General features: G+C 31.7%; 1 protein-coding gene and 1 non-coding gene across 3 annotated transcripts in view; both read left to right on the top strand.

Moving 5' to 3' along the window:
* LOC118199204 (uncharacterized) overlaps positions 1 to 18,107 on the top strand; it is a 278,709-nt gene that overhangs the window by 58,144 nt on the left and 202,458 nt on the right. The window lies entirely within an intron of this gene.
* On the top strand, positions 15,835 to 15,906 carry TRNAT-GGU (transfer RNA threonine (anticodon GGU)). Its single transcript has one exon. It is a non-coding gene; the product is annotated as a tRNA-Thr (tRNA).

Raw genomic sequence — 18,107 nt, 5'->3', positions numbered from 1 at the left:
GAAACTGGTTGAAGAGCCAGTTATTGAGAGTAGTTATTGTAGAGAGTTAATTATTGTTTTTGGATAATTTCGGGGGAAAAAATTATTGAATTTGAGGTATGTAGCCAACACTACTGAGCAACATCGCAGATTACCCAATCTTTCATAGACAAAATCTAAAACAGTTATAACAAAGCCACAGATTTAACAGCATAGCATGCTATAAGAGGTTGTTCAAAGGCAAACACTACTATACGAAATATCGCTTCTAAGACTTTGACAATGCCTTTTCTGGAAAGTTCCAGAATATCGCCAAGTTGGTGGGAAAGAACTAATCATTGATAGATATAAAACTAGCATGTAAAATGTGTTAAACAAATAAACCTATGAATAAATGATAAAAAAAATGCAGAGCTATACACGAAAAGATGAAAATCAAATTTCAAACGAAAGAACTTAGATATTTACAAAGGAATTACAGGAATATTAATCTTGAATAGTTATTTATGCATAAAAGAGAATATTTCACTAAGCTTGAATTACTTTTAATCACTTTAAATAGAAGTGCGTATTTAATTTAAATATATTTATCAGGCTGTATTTTGTTTAATTAAACTGAGAGGCAAGTAGATTTAAAATGTCAGAAGGTATCGAAACTATAACATATTTTAAGGTTATTTGTAATTTTCTATTAATTGGTTCGTGATCTAAAATTATTGAACTTAGATTATCAACTTAGATTATTATTAGATATCCTTAATATTGCATTTGCTACTTATAATTTATAATTTCAGCGATAAAAGTATTTTAAATAAAATTAAAATAAAATATATTTTGCCTCATATACATAAAATCGTAATATATTTTGAGCACAGCCTTACAGAATTATATTAGTTTAATACTTTTTTCAAATGAGGAAAATAATGTACAATTAGAATGATCTACTTTAAAAATATAGACGATTTAACAAAAATATATGAAATCTCACGCATAGCTATGAAAATTAAAGTTTCGATAGTCAAAAGTTAAAGCTATAATAACCTTTAAATCTTGTAAAAACGCATTATTTTTGCGACACTAATAAAGAAATATAAAAATATGACTGCAAGGCTGTTTAACTTCTGTTTAAATAAGCAAATATGCATGCTTACATATTTAAACAGCATTGAATATTTAATCATTTTAATTCTAATTGAAGCGATGAAAAACAAGTAGTCAAAATTTTCATACGGTTTCAGATTTAATTATAATTCTAAATGTTTTTAACTCAGAAATGAGAACACATGTACGGATTAGGAAAATGACATACTCTTAAAATATTAACTGAAGGATGAAATTACCTTGAAATCTTGTAAATGCAATCAATATTTTAAATTAGTAAATATTTATATAAACTTGTTATTAAGTTTTTTCTATTTATACTATAACTATATATTTGCGTAAAATTGAATAAAGAAGTATTTTTTACATGAGTTCAAATGATGTAAGGAGAGCAGTTCGTTGAAAAACAAGTTACGACAGGCTAGTAAGCTTTTTATTGGTCAAACATTTCGAGATATGTTTCACTATAACTTTCACTCTAACACCATTTGTTACGAAGGATTTGCTTTAAAATTCATTTAAAAAGTCGAATTTTAATATAAAATCATAAAAAATCGATGTTTTTGTTTATTTAATTGATACTTGTGCTCTACAAGTACAAAGGCACTTTACTCTTTATTTAGAATATCTCCATCAGATATGGTTTTTAAGTCATCCGCTGAGTTGGCTTCCGTCCCAGAGTATTACATAATCCATACAGAATTGGTTACCAACTCAGCAGTTTAAGGTCCTTGAAGATATTAAAGCACTGTGTTTCTTAAGAAGCCAAATCTCTTACCCATCATGCATAATACATGCATACTTACTAATACATAATACAAATATCAAATATAGATTCAAATATGTGGAACAATTACATAATACAAATACACAGCACATTCTTGAATAAATGCTAATACATTCTTAAATAAGCACTAAAACATAACTGAGTTAAAACATTATACAAAAAATTATTACATCTTATGAAACTACTGTTATGCTTCCAATACCTGCACTTTATACCTATACACTATGCATTTACCAATATTTCATTGACCAATATCTTGTACCATATTATTACAAAAATGCATTTTACAGCACGTAGAAGTACAATGTATTATAAATCTACTTATTCACAGGTATTCTTACATTGAAATGCATTATACAGCAGGTACAAGTACAGTGTTTTATCAATCTACTTCTTAACGAGTATTTTTTTTTTTTTTTTGAATTCTTAGGTAAATACTAAAACCTGTTTCAAGTACTGATACATTACACACATGTAAATTTACCTTACAGTATATCGTACTTTATCCACTCTCCTATACTTTATAATATTACTGCGCATAATACAAAGCAAAAACAAAAACAAACTTCCAAATACATCTATAATACAGTACATTATACAAATACGTTGTACCTGTACATTACATAGTTACCAATATTTAATACAATTGCAAGTATATTACAACTGGTACATTTGGGGATAAATGACAGAAGTGCATTAATTACAAATACAGTTATGATAATTTTAATCACTTATTGATTAAATATTTATACATTACTAGATAAATGCATCTTACAATATCTAGTATATATTATAATCGCTATTACATTAGTAACGATCCTTATTACATACTAATATTTTGTTCAGTTACCACATTTTTTTGGCATAAACTGGAAGCACATCCAATACCATTGGAATTAAAATACTGGATACGTAACTCGTCATATTCTGATCAAAACAGGGGAGTTTCGAACCTTCGCATTAAAAAACTTAAAGCTTTTATCCAACAAAGAAGACATTCATAAGTCTTCCATCATTTATCTTTATTGGTCTCCAAATCAGATGCTTAATTTCTTTCTGAAAAGGAAAAAAAGAAAATCTCCATAAAACTGCCATCAAACGGTTGGAAAATTTAATGAACCTTTCCTTTTTTGATCAATATCTGCTATATTTTTTTAAATGATTCTAAGTCCTATCCGAAGTATAGATTTGTGTTTTGACAATATCGTTTTTCATAATGATGCTTTTCATTTCCTTTTAGTGGATGGCATGAGACAGAATCAATTTAAATTTAAATTAAGGAATAATTTTATAAATTTTATGATTACATTTTATATCTGTTGTGTTGACTTAAATTTTTATAATTTTAATTTTAATGTATTGAAAACATAATACAATTACATATTTGGGCTTTGCATTAGAATATATATATTTAAATGACTGTTTGCCTATTTCCATTACCTTTTAAAGAGGCTTAGCTAATGTAGATTTATTTACGTTTAAAATTACGGCCACCACTTCCGGCCTTTGTAGTGGCGCAGGGCTAATGGCTAATAAATAAAGCTCCAGCTCTTGAAAAAGCATACATATAGTAATTTTAGTAACTCCAGCTAGATCGTTTTTTAATAAGATTAGCTACTCTTACTAACATGTTGTCTACATGGACTCCATTATCCAGCTAGTGATGACTAGTAATTAATCGCAACAATATTTTTGGTGAAATATGTTACCCGAAATTTTCGCAATTACAGTGCTTCCCCCACTTCACACAGGAAAGAAAAATTGAACTTAATATTAGACTATGGGTTAAGAACCTTTCTGAAGTTACTGAAAGCGTTTCTGATTAAATTTTTCTTCATATTCTTATATAGATAACTTTATGATTATTGAAAACTATATCATTCCCTGTTTTTACTACTAATGAAATTTAAAATCTCTTATCGTTTCCTTTAAGGGGACTCTTACACCTTAAAACCCATAAGATCTTCGAATATCTGACTGTTGCAAGAATTGGGATAACTTATTTATTTTTAAAGCAATTACTTCCAACTTTTTACAGCTGACTACATAATAGAGCTGCTATCTGAAATAGTAATCAAGAAGTTTGTGCTGCCACAAATATTTTTATAATTTAATCCGCTTTGTGAAAAACGTTTTCGTCAAGTTTCCACCTTGCACGCACATTTTAAAACATTCTCTTGCATAATTAATTTCCATATTTAATACATAGCTTTTATAATATTTGGAAACTACTGTGAACTTAAAATTCTAAGAATTTTATGTTAAATTTTTATTTTATTCGAAGTTGAGTTTATAAAATGTATTTTATTAAAAAAAACCTGTAATGTTTTCGTGCATAAATTTTTTAATAAAATATTCAAAACATTTTTGGTTCAGTTAGAAAATAGTGCCCATATAAAGAATTCCATTAAATTTCAAGTGTGTACCATTAGCCATTTTTAAAATCTCATGCGCGCAAGGTGGAAACATGACGAAAACGTTTGTCACAAAGCGGATTCAATTACAAAAATATTTGTGGCAGCACAAACTTTCTGATTTCTACTTTCTAAAGCAGCTATATTATGTAGTCAGCTATAAAAAGTTGGAAGTAATTGATTTTTAAATAAATAAAATATCCCAATTCTTGCAACAGTCACATATTCGAAGATCATAAGGATTTTAAGGTGGATGAGCCAGCTTAAAATCACAGTATCAGACTTTTTGGCTTAGCTGTAGAACATTTTGAACTTGTCTCAGGAATTCCATGCAGGAGGAAACTTTTTGCTACTATTTCTCTGCATCAACATTTCGATTTCTTTAAAATCCTTTTTAAATAAATATTGAATATGAATGGTTATAAAAAATTGAGTTGAGAAGAAGAAAGAATGGATGCCAAAACTTAACGTAAGCGATGCTCAGATGCACTAAAATCTCATACATTTATTCTACGTATTTAATAACATAGAAGAATTTAATTAATATGGAACCTAATAAAAATTTTTATAATTTCATTTATTTGCCTTGATGGAGTGAAGTTTTCTGAAATTAATTTTGCGGTTATAATTATTTAAATTATAACCGCAAAATAGGTCGTGCTGGTGTCCAGCATAAAAAAATAAATAAATAAAATCCTGTCGACATTTAATATTAAGTATAGAATGTTTACTTTAAGTTAAATAGTACTATTGACAATGTTCTATGGTTTAACGAAACGGTTTAAAATGTTAATTATGTTTAAATTAATTGCACTAAATATTGCAACGAAAAAATATGGATAAATAATGCTGATATTTATTTTCAGGTCATAAGATATAAATCTTTTCCATTTAGTACACAGAGTTTAATAAACTGATTCATCATTTCTGAAAAGCCGCATAGCTGAATTTGGAACGCAGGAAAAAAAAATCAATTATCCTCGGAAAATTAATTCTTGTCAGATATTTAATTTCAACTTAATTGTATTTTGAAACTAAAATTGATACTAGTGTTCGCTCAATTTCATCCAACGATCTAACATTGAGGTTTCTTGGATAACTTCTTCCCAACTATCAAAAATTAAGGTATCCCTATATCGATTTTCTATTAATCATGGTAGCAGCTAATCCATTTTCCATTTCGGGCCAGCAGAAAAGAATAAATTTATTCGAACCAGAGCACTGCTTTGTACTCCGTTTCTTAAGGCATCATTAAGATTTAATTCTTCCTACGTGCATGAAGAAAATTAGAATTGGGAAAATGTCTGAAAGGTTTCATCAAACCAGAATGCGTATATACGAAATGTGTTATATATAGCTAACAGAGGTTTTCAAAAATTAAAATTTCAATCCATATTTGGAATCAATTAAATTCTTACTTATTTGCACAAATAAATCATTGAGGTGCTTTTATTTTCAGCATGAATAATAATAAAAAACATGTCTGGTTGTTTTACGAATGATTTTTTAAAGAATACCGCTTCTCGCTTAGATACTGTTTTCGGTTTTCAATAAAACAATATTATTTTAAAGTTAAATAGTAGTGATTTATAAAGTTAGAGATTTTCTCTTCTTTTACACAACTAGTTATTTTATGATTTAACCTTTCCTACTCCTTTCCGTTATCTTATCAGAATGTTAATGAGGTTAGCTAGCATTTAATTCGAGGTTTGTTTATTGTAAGACAAAGCATGTTTCTGCCTCTCGAGGCTATGCTACTAGATTTCGCAGCTTAGATAAGACTGTGAATCTAATCTTTAGAATATTGTAACAGGCGGTTTGGCGACATTTTGGTAAGGCGATAAAGGTTACTAGCTAGGACTTTAGCAATAATCTGAGAAGTACACAGTTCGAAAGTTCGAATCACAGATTATTTTGTCTCAGAGAAATAAGAGATCATGAGACATGTCATGTGATATTTTCCGGAAAAATTCCCATCGGTATTTTAGCTAATAAGCATTTAGAAACAATTTCGCTGCTAAAGTGCAGAATCGCCCACCTATTTGTTTCGAGCTTTTTACAAGAGTAAGAAGAATTGGATTTCTGTCAATTTTCTTTGACTTTTAGTGAAAATAGGTCGATGTGTACATGGACCTATAAGTCAAGAGAGTGCGCAATGCCATTTTCGTGCAATTCTGGGATGTTTTTTTAAGTGAAAATAGGTCGACGTGTACATGAATACCGTGTATATGCAATTCTTAAAAACGCGCAAGCAGTGGACGATTCTACATTTTCTCCCAATGTCGCATCTAATCTTCGTCATGATTAAGCACTTTTGTTCCATAAAAGTTCTAGCATAAGCGTAATTCGCCTAGCAGATTGTTGGAAAAAATGTTGAGTTACAAAAAAAAAAAAAAAAAAAAGCCTTTACTTTGTGAAAACAAAATGGCGCCCAAAAAAAATAAAACTAGCAGGTTGTTGTAACAGGGTTGGTCGCCAAAGTTTCGCCAAAAAATCGCCAAGTTACCATAATTTAAAGATTTACCAAGACTAATTTTTCGAACTAAGTTATTTAGAAGACATTTAAATTGTTACGTCGGTGAGAAGTTTTGATTTTGAGCCAATTTTACGTAAAATCAACCGCGTAGTCTTATACTAGTAGTCTTACTTCCAATAATATTTCATAACTATATATCATGTTTGCAACTCTGAAAACAATTTTATCGTGAATATGGGCCAATTTCCCTTATAAAGTTCCCCACGAAATCCCCCTACACTTAAACGGAGATTTCCTTTGTTCTTTGCTGTATTCAATTAAGGAAGTTCACAAATAGTTTTGCTGAAGAAAATTACACTTTAAGAATAAGAATTTCTTTCGCATTCGTGCATTTAAGTACCATTTTCTAAACCAATTCTGAGCGTATACTTCACTGGAAATTCTTGAAAGAAAAAGAAAAACTATAAAAACAATATGCTATGAAAACGGAAGAAAACACCATGAATTATTTTTATCCATTTTAAGACAAAATCTGAAGATTGTCGAGTGGACGGCAAAATTCCATAACAATTGAACTACCGGTTAGAATTACTTTTGGGAACTCGGATGTCGGAAATAAAGAAAGTTCCTAGAAAAATGAGTTTTTAGACGATAAACTTCTCCAACAGAAATAAACTCAACGATATGGAACAGAACTTCGCAAAAATAAGTATATAAAACAAAATAAATTCTTTTAAGCTATCTAAACTTTAAACACGATTGTCACGTCAGTGTCAACTGAGCCTGTCTTCCAGAGAATAAATACAATAGAAAGCGGAAAGAAATAGACGGAAGGGCCGTAGAGCATTTATCTGGGTGCACTCCGGGCAAAATAGATTTTACTTCAAAAATAAAACTGAAATAAAATAAAAAGCTACAGTAACCAGGTTTTGACTAGTGAATGAGAAAAGCCTGCACAAGAAATCCGATCGGCAGCAAATTTTGTTGAGTTGCTTTCTCCTTCCCGTCTAATGCAACGACAAATAGAAATTTTATTTGTTATTTCGTTTTCTCAATATTTAGTTGCTCCTTTCTGCACTCTCCTTTAGGTCTTTTTTGTTTAAATTGTTTCTGGCAGTGTGTGTGAAAATCCTCACGTGTGACGTTAGATAAAAACTTCTTTGAAAACCACGGCCACGAGGGGTAATCGATAGCTGGAAACTCGGAGCTTTGATGATTCTTGCAAAGCAGTAAAGAAATGGTAAAAAATGCAGAAAGAATTGCAAGAATTTTAGATGGATGAACCTTTTAGGCACGCAAACTTTACTTTCCATAAAGATTGGAAGGGAAAATATGCGTGCGTTTTAAGGCCATGGGATTATATATGACGGTTCAGGGTACTCTCCATAATTACTCTCACGAGGACAAGTTTCAAAATGACTGCGACGAAAGATATACCCCAATTCACATGAAGAAGCAGGAAAAAAAAAAAGAGTAAAAAGAGAAGTATCATCTTATAAGAATGTCAGAAGAATTAGTTTAAAAATAAGTGGGAACATCATAATCATATAAATCGAATTTGTTTTGTTTGTTTTAAAACTGCATATGAAGAGATTGAAACTAAACGTCCAGCATTGCTCTAACAAAACTATTTATGACTGCTTTCATGGAAGCTGGCACATCTTGTCCTTTAATTTATATAAATATTTCACAAATTCAAAATATTTTCTTTCCAGGCTTCCGGCGAATTAAAATAATCCATTGATTTATCAGATTACATTTTAATATAACTAGTAAAATATTCCAAAATTAAATGGTTAATCATTATTACCCGAAATAAAATTACCTCCCAAAACTCAAACTCCAATCTGAAATTCAGTCTTTTTTAATGTTAAGTAACTGTTTATTTTATCAAAAAAAAAAAAAAAAAAAAAAAATCTGATGTGCACACCACATGACGTCCTTGTACGGAATATTAAAATATACCCATTTTTTCTCGCATTTCATTTAAACATTGAATTAAATCTATTTCGCCGACAACGCATAAACCACAATAGAATAAATGCATTCTTTAAAATTCACGCTATTTGTTTACCATAGCGACAGTCTGGCGCTAGATTCACTTAACAGTATTATATTTCGTTCATATTATAACTCAGAATGCACAAAAGTTACATCATTTAAAGAATAGAATTATCTAATCGTTGCTCTATACAAACACTCCACATGCTCTATGCAAATACTATAACAAAGCTAGAACGATGTATAAAAGAAATTAAGCGAACAAAACAATAAAGAAACAGTTTTTCACAGACGATTCAGTATTTCTCATTTAATTAATTCAGTTCTCACTTCGCGACAAGGCAAAAATACGTAAAAACTCAAAATACCTCTATTAAAAATTACGAAGTACATCTTAAACACTTATTTCCTCGAAAAAATTCCAGAAAGGATTAAGCATGATTTAATTCGCAATAATAAATGAAGGCGTTACCTTTTTTGTTGCGAAGCTAAGTTTCCCTAGATTGGCAACAAATCCACTAGTCTGCTGTTTCAAATGTAAACAAGCAATGGCCGCTATAAAAAAATTATTAGGCTCAGCGGCACTTAAACAATTTTAAAATTGTTGGTAATTCTAAAAATATTGCACACAGATTTACTAAAGGCATAAAAACCTTAACCGGAAGATAAGAACAATATAATTCAATCATTTTTAAAGCAAAAAATGTATAATTTACAAACATATACGAGTAAAGAAACGGAGATCACTGAGCCTTGTAACAGTGTGGGTTATATATAAAAATATATTTATATACGTTTGGTGCGGCCTATTGCAACCAGAATACGAGGTGCACATCTACATGTTATAGTAGTCCTATATACAAAAATTCCACGTTCTGAGGCTACTCGTTTGAGTTATGCGAGATACGTCTGTACGTACGTACATACGTTCGTACAGACGCCACGAAAATTCCCGTCAGAATTCATTTTAAAGCAGTTTTATAATTTTTTGGAGAAAAGGAGTCTTTTGTTCTGTCCTTACGTACAGATGTCACGCAAAAGCTTCGTTAAATTGCATTGGATAGCGGTCAAAATGGATATTATCGTTGAAATATGTTGCGTGAAACTTGTTGCGATTAGAATGCATCTTTTTTACTTTGTAAAAGAAGTAAAAATGCATGGATGTAGAGAAGGAAGAGCAAGAAAGAGAAAAAAGCTAAAATTATCTGCTTCTATAGGCAGGCAGCAAAAAATTCCCTGTCCAGAGGAAAGAAAAGTAAACAGATGTTCCCTCCTGCCAAATGTCTGGATACTTGTTCCATAAGCATGTATTGAGAAAGCTTGAACCCATCGATTATTTAGCTATGTCATCAGCATGTACTTTGCTCAGGTTGCACCACAGAGGTTAGACTGATATTACACCCGCAAGAAAGGGGGACACATGAATAAGCAAACCGTATTGGAATCTGAACTCTAAAGTTCGGACAAGCATTTAAGCTTAGCTAACCACTGCACCATCCGGCGTGACTGAGGAGAAGTTCTTGTCAGGCAAACATAAATAAAAATTTTATAAATAAAAACTGAAAGATTTCAGATTTCATACTACGCTCAAAGGGGTCTTTTTAAATTTGTGTGTATTACCTTTATTTATTAAATATCATGTTTTACCTAAGTACAGTTGTTTTTTCACAGTGCGAGAAATATACATACATTTCATGAAGATTCTTCATTATTTAATTTCTTTAAACATAATACAGAGCTCTAATATTTGGTGGGAAAAATTTGAAAAGTGAAACACCGTTTTTTAGTGGACGACGCAAAATGCAACTATTTCCCCAAATTATTTATTCGGAAACACATTTTATTCAGGCAATCAATCACAAATCTAATCTGATGCGAATACCAAAATTTGTAGTATTAAAAAAATTAGGTTGTAACTAATAAATTTACAAAATTTCTTCTAAAACTGTTTACGATATCATGTCACCGTCTTTGCTTACGTTATCGTGTCTTTTTGTTTTAAATTTTAAATTAACTTCTAAATTAAATTTCGAAAATTTGACTAGACAATGAAAAATTCAAAATTGAAGAATCTCTTAGTAGTAAGCAATCTTGTATTCTGCCAGGGAAAAAGGGTAGTATTCAAGTCCATAAAATACTTGGATTAGTTTACAAAAATAATGTTTTTAGAGATGGCACGTTTCGTTTACTTAGAATGGTGGCAATTAAACATTTTGCTTTGTTGTCTTTTGGAGGTTAAAATTTTATTTTGACCACTAAAACTAATAATTTAATGATTTGTTAATTTGGAATAATTATTGAATTTAATAAGTTATTAAATTTAATAACATATTAATTTTCCGAAATTCCTAGCTAGAATAAAAGTGAAAGTAGATTTTTACATTAGTGATGGCTAGGACGTAAAAAAAGTTAGTCTTCACCGATCGCATAAAAAGTGCAAGGACAGATTCTGAAGATAATTAAGTTGTCTGTTCTTAGAAATGATTATTGATTGATGATGGCTTTTGATTGCGACTTTTCTATATCACAGTCTACAGTCCTGAAGGTGAGATCTAGCAGTAGATCTAAAACGACTCAGAATCCGCATGGCAAAATGGCATTGAACATCTTAAAATAAATTAATCATGACATTTTAAATTATGAATGGATTTTAACTTATAAATTATAATACAGCTTTCAACTACGGATATAATAGGAAGACTAAAAGTCATTTTTAAAGTAATAAAATTTGCTATAACTAAAAAATAGTCTGCAAGTATTAAAAAAGTTATAATCGAATTAAATAATATACAAAAACAGAAATATGGATATTCTAAAATCTCATTAATTTCACATAAGTGAATAATTTTTATATCTTTAACTTTTTTTTTAAATTTTAGCCTACTGTTTTAAAAATGTTGATGAATTCAGACCGAAGAAAATTTTACGCGAACGAGAATCTTACGTAAAAATTCTTCCAGGACGAGGTCTGTATTATTGAAACGATATACTTGTAAATGTTACTCGAATGTTACATATTTTCTCATCCCAGCCTGTGATATAAAAACATTAGCTCATGTAAATAACAGGGACCGAAATGGGATTAAGAGAATAACACATATTGTATAATAACATCAATCTTCAAGTTCCTAAATCTATTCTTAAGACCTGCACATAATACTTACCGCGTCGTACGTTTCAGAATTGAAATTGAGAATTGAAATTTAATATATTGAAAACAGTCAAAGTCTGTTTAAAAGGATTATAATTTAGTACTGAAAACCTGATCTTGTTCAAATGCTACTCATCTGAAAAACTATTTACTGTGTTTGTAATTCTTGTGCGAAATAAATCTAAGTACGTATGTTACAGTTTTGAAATCTCAGAGTGTTGTTAATTCCTTTTGTTTCGTATAACGTTTACTTAACACTAAAACTACAGAGCATTAATAAATGCATGTTTTCAAAGGGCGGAAACTATTCATTTTAACTGGATTAGTAGTTCTAACGCTAGACGTATTTATTTATAAAACTAGTAAAAGGATATTTTAAAATTACATGTATAAACCTATCGGTAAAACAACGTTTGACAGTAGCTGCCAAAGTTGCTTCCACATTTAAAACACTATGGAGTTACTACACGCAAATATGCAAGAATAAGTCTAAAAAAATTACCTGCTTACGTTTTACTGTTTGCATCAGTAGAGATTTAACGAATTAAATATATGGATTGTATTACAGAGATATGAATTATATTTGCATATTTTAAAAATGGAAATGTTTTCGAATTCAAAGAATACACTAATTTAAATTGCTTGACTGCTAAGATATAAATCACTTTACTTGTATAGTGCAGAAAAATTCTGAAACAGCTTGTACAAACTGAAGTTACTGACAGTTATTAACTTAAATAACGTCATATATGTTTTTAACCAAAGAAATGACATTTCGTTCCTTTCATTTAATGCATATTTATATGGTAAACTGCTGAACAAATTTAACACTTTGAGCATACTAAAGTTTTTGTTCGCTAAAATGAATATTTGGAGTAAACGTTTTTGAAGCATTAAAGAATAACAAAAACACTAAACAGTTTACTTGGTTTCAAACTTAACCAGTTAACTGTGATTGAAGAGTGTACTCGTCATGGAGAAGCGGCACGATTTTGTGTATTGACGAGTATACTCGTCATGTGTATAAAGTAGTGTAAGCAACGCGCGTATAAAGACGCGCGTACAGAAAAAAGAAAAATAATAACTAAGAAACCGGAGCTAGTGATTGATTATAATAAAAAAATGGCTGGAGTGGATAGGAGCGATGGCATTATCATAGCGTACTCCACAGCAAGTAAACGACTCAAAAAGTACTACAAAAAGATATTTCTCCATTTCTTAGACATTATGTGTCTGAATGCATTCATATTATATAAAAAAAAAGTAATGGAAAATTATTGCGTATCAACCTTTCGTTCAAATTTATTAAAGACACTTTTTCGACGTATCCAATTGAAAGAAATAAATCGACACAAAGTCGGCTATTTAGACCTAATATAAGCCAATTAGGCGGGAATCATGTTCCAGATTATATACCCGGAACATCGAAAAAAAAAAAAAAAAAAAAAAAAAACCCTGCGCGAAGGGGTTCGCATTGCTAAAAACATAAGATCAGAAAGGAATCGCTTTACTGGTGTTCGATTTGCAAAGTCCCGTGGTGTCTAGTAACCTGTTTGGCTGAATATCACTCCACAGCAGGAATTTAAATTCCTACTTTTATATGTATAATATTTAATTGATTATATTTTTAGTTTAATATGTATGCAATATATGCTTATGTTAACCAAATAAGTAAATATTAGTAATAAAAGTTTAACCAGCGTAACTTACTCTGTGATTGACGAATATACTCGTCATGGCTCGATTCTGGCGATACAAAACGGTGCGCCCTCTTAAACGAGGGCGCCACAGTTAACTGGTTAACATAGGTAACCGTCTTGTATTGACATTCAAAAAAGCTATTCCTACAAAATTCTATTTAGTATTTTACCAACAAAAAATTCACGAAATTTACTGCAAATGCTTTTGAGGAGTGCAGGGGGTGGGCTGCAGCATCGCTATGCCTGATATTTTTAATGTAATCTGGTAACTTACATTCTATTCGTTTGTATTTTACTTAATTTCATCAAGTCAATGGTTAAGATGGCGGCAGAATGTTGACTTTTTAAAAAGCATTCTTTCATTTACAATGAAGCTTCAAATTAATTCCAAAACAAATTTGACAATTTCTTTTTAAATAAGCTCTGAAGCTGTAGAGTACCTTAGAGCATCGAACGAATGTTTTACTTGCTTCTTTTCAAAAACGAACTACGGACTATGACATTATTTAAATATACACTCGTTTGCCAAAAAACCTGAAGCACCAAGAAGAACTTTTGTGATCGTACCGAAATTTCGTTTAAAAAAACATCTTGATCGAACATGCAAATGATCAAAGTTTCACGGCAAGTGAACAGGAATTGCGATCATAGCACGCATTTCTAGTGCGCAATTCGCAAAGTATAAAACCAGTAACAGAGGTGGAAAATTAATCGCTTTTTGTTTCTGTCGTTGTAATTCTATAAAGACGCAACTAAAGATGCCATTACGACGATATCCAAGACCATACAGATAACTAAACGACTTTGAACGTGAGTGAATTGCAAGATTGTGTGAAGCTGGGTGATTGTACCAAGCAATAGGCCGCCACCTGCAGCGTACAGACGCTGCTGTTCAAAGATGTTGGCAGCAATGGTTGCTACAAAAAGGAAATTGCCGACGAAATGAAGGCTCTGGAAGGCCAAGGATGCGAGGAAAGATAGGATGATTGTTCACCAGGCCCGAACCGCCCCAACGATAGCATTGTTGACTATTCAACGCACTACAGCCACGTCTATACCTCCCGTGGTACCGTCCACCATCTCACGGCGCATGCTCTGAGGCGGGGTTAGGCTCACAGAGGCCTTTAAGACGTTTCCCTTTGACCCGACAACATCGGCGTAGTCGTCTGGAGTGGTGTCGCAGCCTATCATCATGCTGCCATCAGACTGGCATCGTATAGTTTTCAGCGATGAATCCCGCTCCACTTTTGAAACAGATGACCACGGTGTTCGTGTGTGGAGAAGACGGTGCCAGCAATCCCAATCAGCCTTCGTTTTACAAAGGCATATAGCCATAACCCCTGGTGTGATGATGTGGGGCGCTATTTCTTATGGCAGCAGGCCATCTTTAGTTGCCTGCGGCTGGTTGCATTACCCTTCATGGCACGTTATCCTGGAGCCATTTTCCAACAAGATCATGCCAGGCTATATACCGCTCGCATATCTCTCGACCGTCTCCATGAGGTTGATGCTCTTTCTTGGCCAGTAATATCACTAAACCTTTCACCAACCGAGCATGTCTGGGACATGATAGGCCGTCAGATTCGGACACCATAAAATATCGCAGATATGGAGCGACAACTGACGAATGCCTGGCAGAATGTGTCTTAGGATGACACTAGGAAACTCTACCACTCCTTGCTATATACAAGTATATATATATATATCTAAGGCAGCATGTGTCCGTGATACACAGCACATTTTGAATGGGTCTGTGGGTCCATGCGTGGACGTTGCGCAGGATGCATTGTGGCGAATGGAAGGAATTTTGAACAACTTCTGTGAAATAACCATATTCTATAATAAAAGTCATTATTAGCACGTCTTTCCACATCCTTCCTTTCTTCCCTCTACGCTTGCGAACATTGCCCGCTAGCGGTTGTTGTTCGAAATTTCTGACACATGTTATAAGGTATTTCCCCCATTTCCCTCTCGTGCCTTCGTGGTGTAACTGTAGCACGATGGGCCGGTATTCCAGAGGTCCGTGGTTCGATTCCCGGCGAAGACGATTGCATATTTTTCATCTTTTCTGCTTCCAATTAATTTAATGACACTACAAGTGCCGCTCGAACTAAAAGGGTTGTGGATGATGATTCTGCGCACCCAGGATTTGGCGACTAGGTCCCCTAAAACCCTAGTCACCCTTTAAAAAGGGAAGTAAGGTATTTCTCCCATTTCCTTAGCGTGCCTTCGTGGTGTAACGGTAGCACGCTGGACCGGTATTCCAGAGGTCCGTGGTTCGATTCCCGGCGAAGGCGGTTGCATATTTTTCATCTTTCCTGCTTCCAATTAACCTAATGACTCTACAATGTTCCTATGTAAATTTTGTCATGTTATGACGGACCAGCATGCTAAGTTTGGCAACGACCTTTTGAGACATTCTGTGTAATTAAAGTCGCACAGTATGATGAGAAGTCACTTGAATAATCAAGAGGTAATAATTAAATTAAAACAAGATCATGAAATAGGTAAGAATTCAAAGAGAAATACACACATATCAAAACTTAAATATAAACAGTTCAATAAAATTACTGTACATAAAATTGAAAATATGAAAATAGGTTGAAAATTCCTTAACATTTTTCAAGGAGCACCTAAAGAATTACAGCAACCACATTTGTGAATTATATCTAGATGACTGTCAATTCTTAGAGCAATTCAAAATAAAAAATAAAAGAAATTTATAATTAAAGTTAATGATTAGAATTAAAATAAAAGTGTTCTAAAAGGGCAACAAAGATAAAATTAAAAAAAATAGTTTTTTCATAATGATTTTAATTTAAATTATCATAAAACAATAATCTGCTCTGACGTGACCCTAAAAAATAATTGTAATAATAAACATTATAAGAAGACTTCTCAAGTACGAAACCAGGAAAGAACTGGGAAACTAAAAGAAATATAGCCTATTATAATTCAAAAAAATATATTAAATAAAATTCGAGCAAAAGGAAAAGCAGAATTTCTAAAAGACTTAACATGGTAAACCAACAGTTAAATATTTCAAATCAAAAATTTAAAAAAAAATATGGAAAGAAACTTTTTAAACTTAAAATCATTTTAATAATTAATATAGAAAGTTTCCAAACTGAAGGAAAACGAAACACCCCATATAAAAATTGAATGACTAAAATGGAAAAGGAATAAAAAATATATATAAATAAAAAAGACAAAGAAAACTATAAATAAAATCGAAACTGAATCAATTAATTCAAGTAAATTAGTTGGAAAGAAAAATTAGAAAGAAATTAATTGTGATTAATGGATTAATTTCCGTTTTTATTGGACTTATTGATATTTATATGTAAAGTCATATTCTTCTATGAGCATCAGAATTTTGTTTACAAATAAGAAAACATAAATGCAGGAGATAACAATTATTGCACAGAAAATATTCTTTCCAGCCTGCAGTAATTTCGTTTACATCGCATAAACCAGTGATACATTATATGTGCTTTATTTAAATGCATTAGCTGCAGTCCTCATGCATTTACAAGAGAGTGCTCCCTAAAGCTATCGAGAAGCGACCGAGCAGATAAACATTATGTTTCTTATGTATCATTAATGTATTATTCTTTGTTTCAGTGAAACATAGTGCTATGAATTTCCTATTATACATATATTATATCTCCTCGTAAAATTGGTGTATATTGTTATTGTTTTCATCGTTAGTAACACTTCATGAAACTGTTTCTTTTAAACTTTGAGCAGAAACTTGAAAAAAGGAAAATTTGCATTTTTACTTCTTTGTATTAAGTATTGTAATCGCGAATAACTTCGGATATCATATTTGAACGAAAATATCCATTTTGAGATTTTTCGAATTTATTTGACGATGCTTTTGCATGATATTTGCACGTACGGACAGAATAAAGGTCTCTTTTGGTTTTCCAAAACGGATTGTAGAATGGATTTAATGTAATTAATTGTAAAATCTATAAATGAGTAAAAGCAGAATGTGGAAACATGGCGCCTGCTGTAACATTTAGTAGTGCACCTCCCATTTCCGTTGCAATCTGTGGCATCAAACGTATGTAAATATACATGTATGTATATTTCCACCCTCCTGACCGCCTCAATGAGCTCAGTTTTTTACGTTTATATGTTGGTAAATTGTGCAATTTTTGCTTTAAAACTTATTGAGTTGTGTGAATGAAGGCATGCTACGAAAGCGGGAGAAATGCCTTATAAAGTGATTGTGTATCGAAACATATCGTTTATAGTGCTAGAAATATTTTATATCAGAGCTGAAGTATAAATTGATTTACAGAAATAGATTTACAGAAAGAGAAGCTGATTTGTTTAGAAGTTCATTTTTCGCTTTTAAATCTCTCTTATTTGACAAACTGACTAATTTGAAATAACTTTCTTTTGGTTGTATGGCAGTGCGAGAGCTGGTAACTGGTAAAAACTGGTTACCTTCAATTGCGACACTTTCCAGGTCGCGTGAATGATAATT

Source organism: Stegodyphus dumicola, chromosome 5 (assembly GCF_044657685.1).
Source record: "Stegodyphus dumicola isolate Sdum_Otavi_A_Nest chromosome 5, ASM4465768v1".
NCBI lineage: Eukaryota > Metazoa > Arthropoda > Arachnida > Araneae > Eresidae > Stegodyphus > Stegodyphus dumicola.
This window is presented reverse-complemented; position numbering and strand designations above follow the sequence as displayed.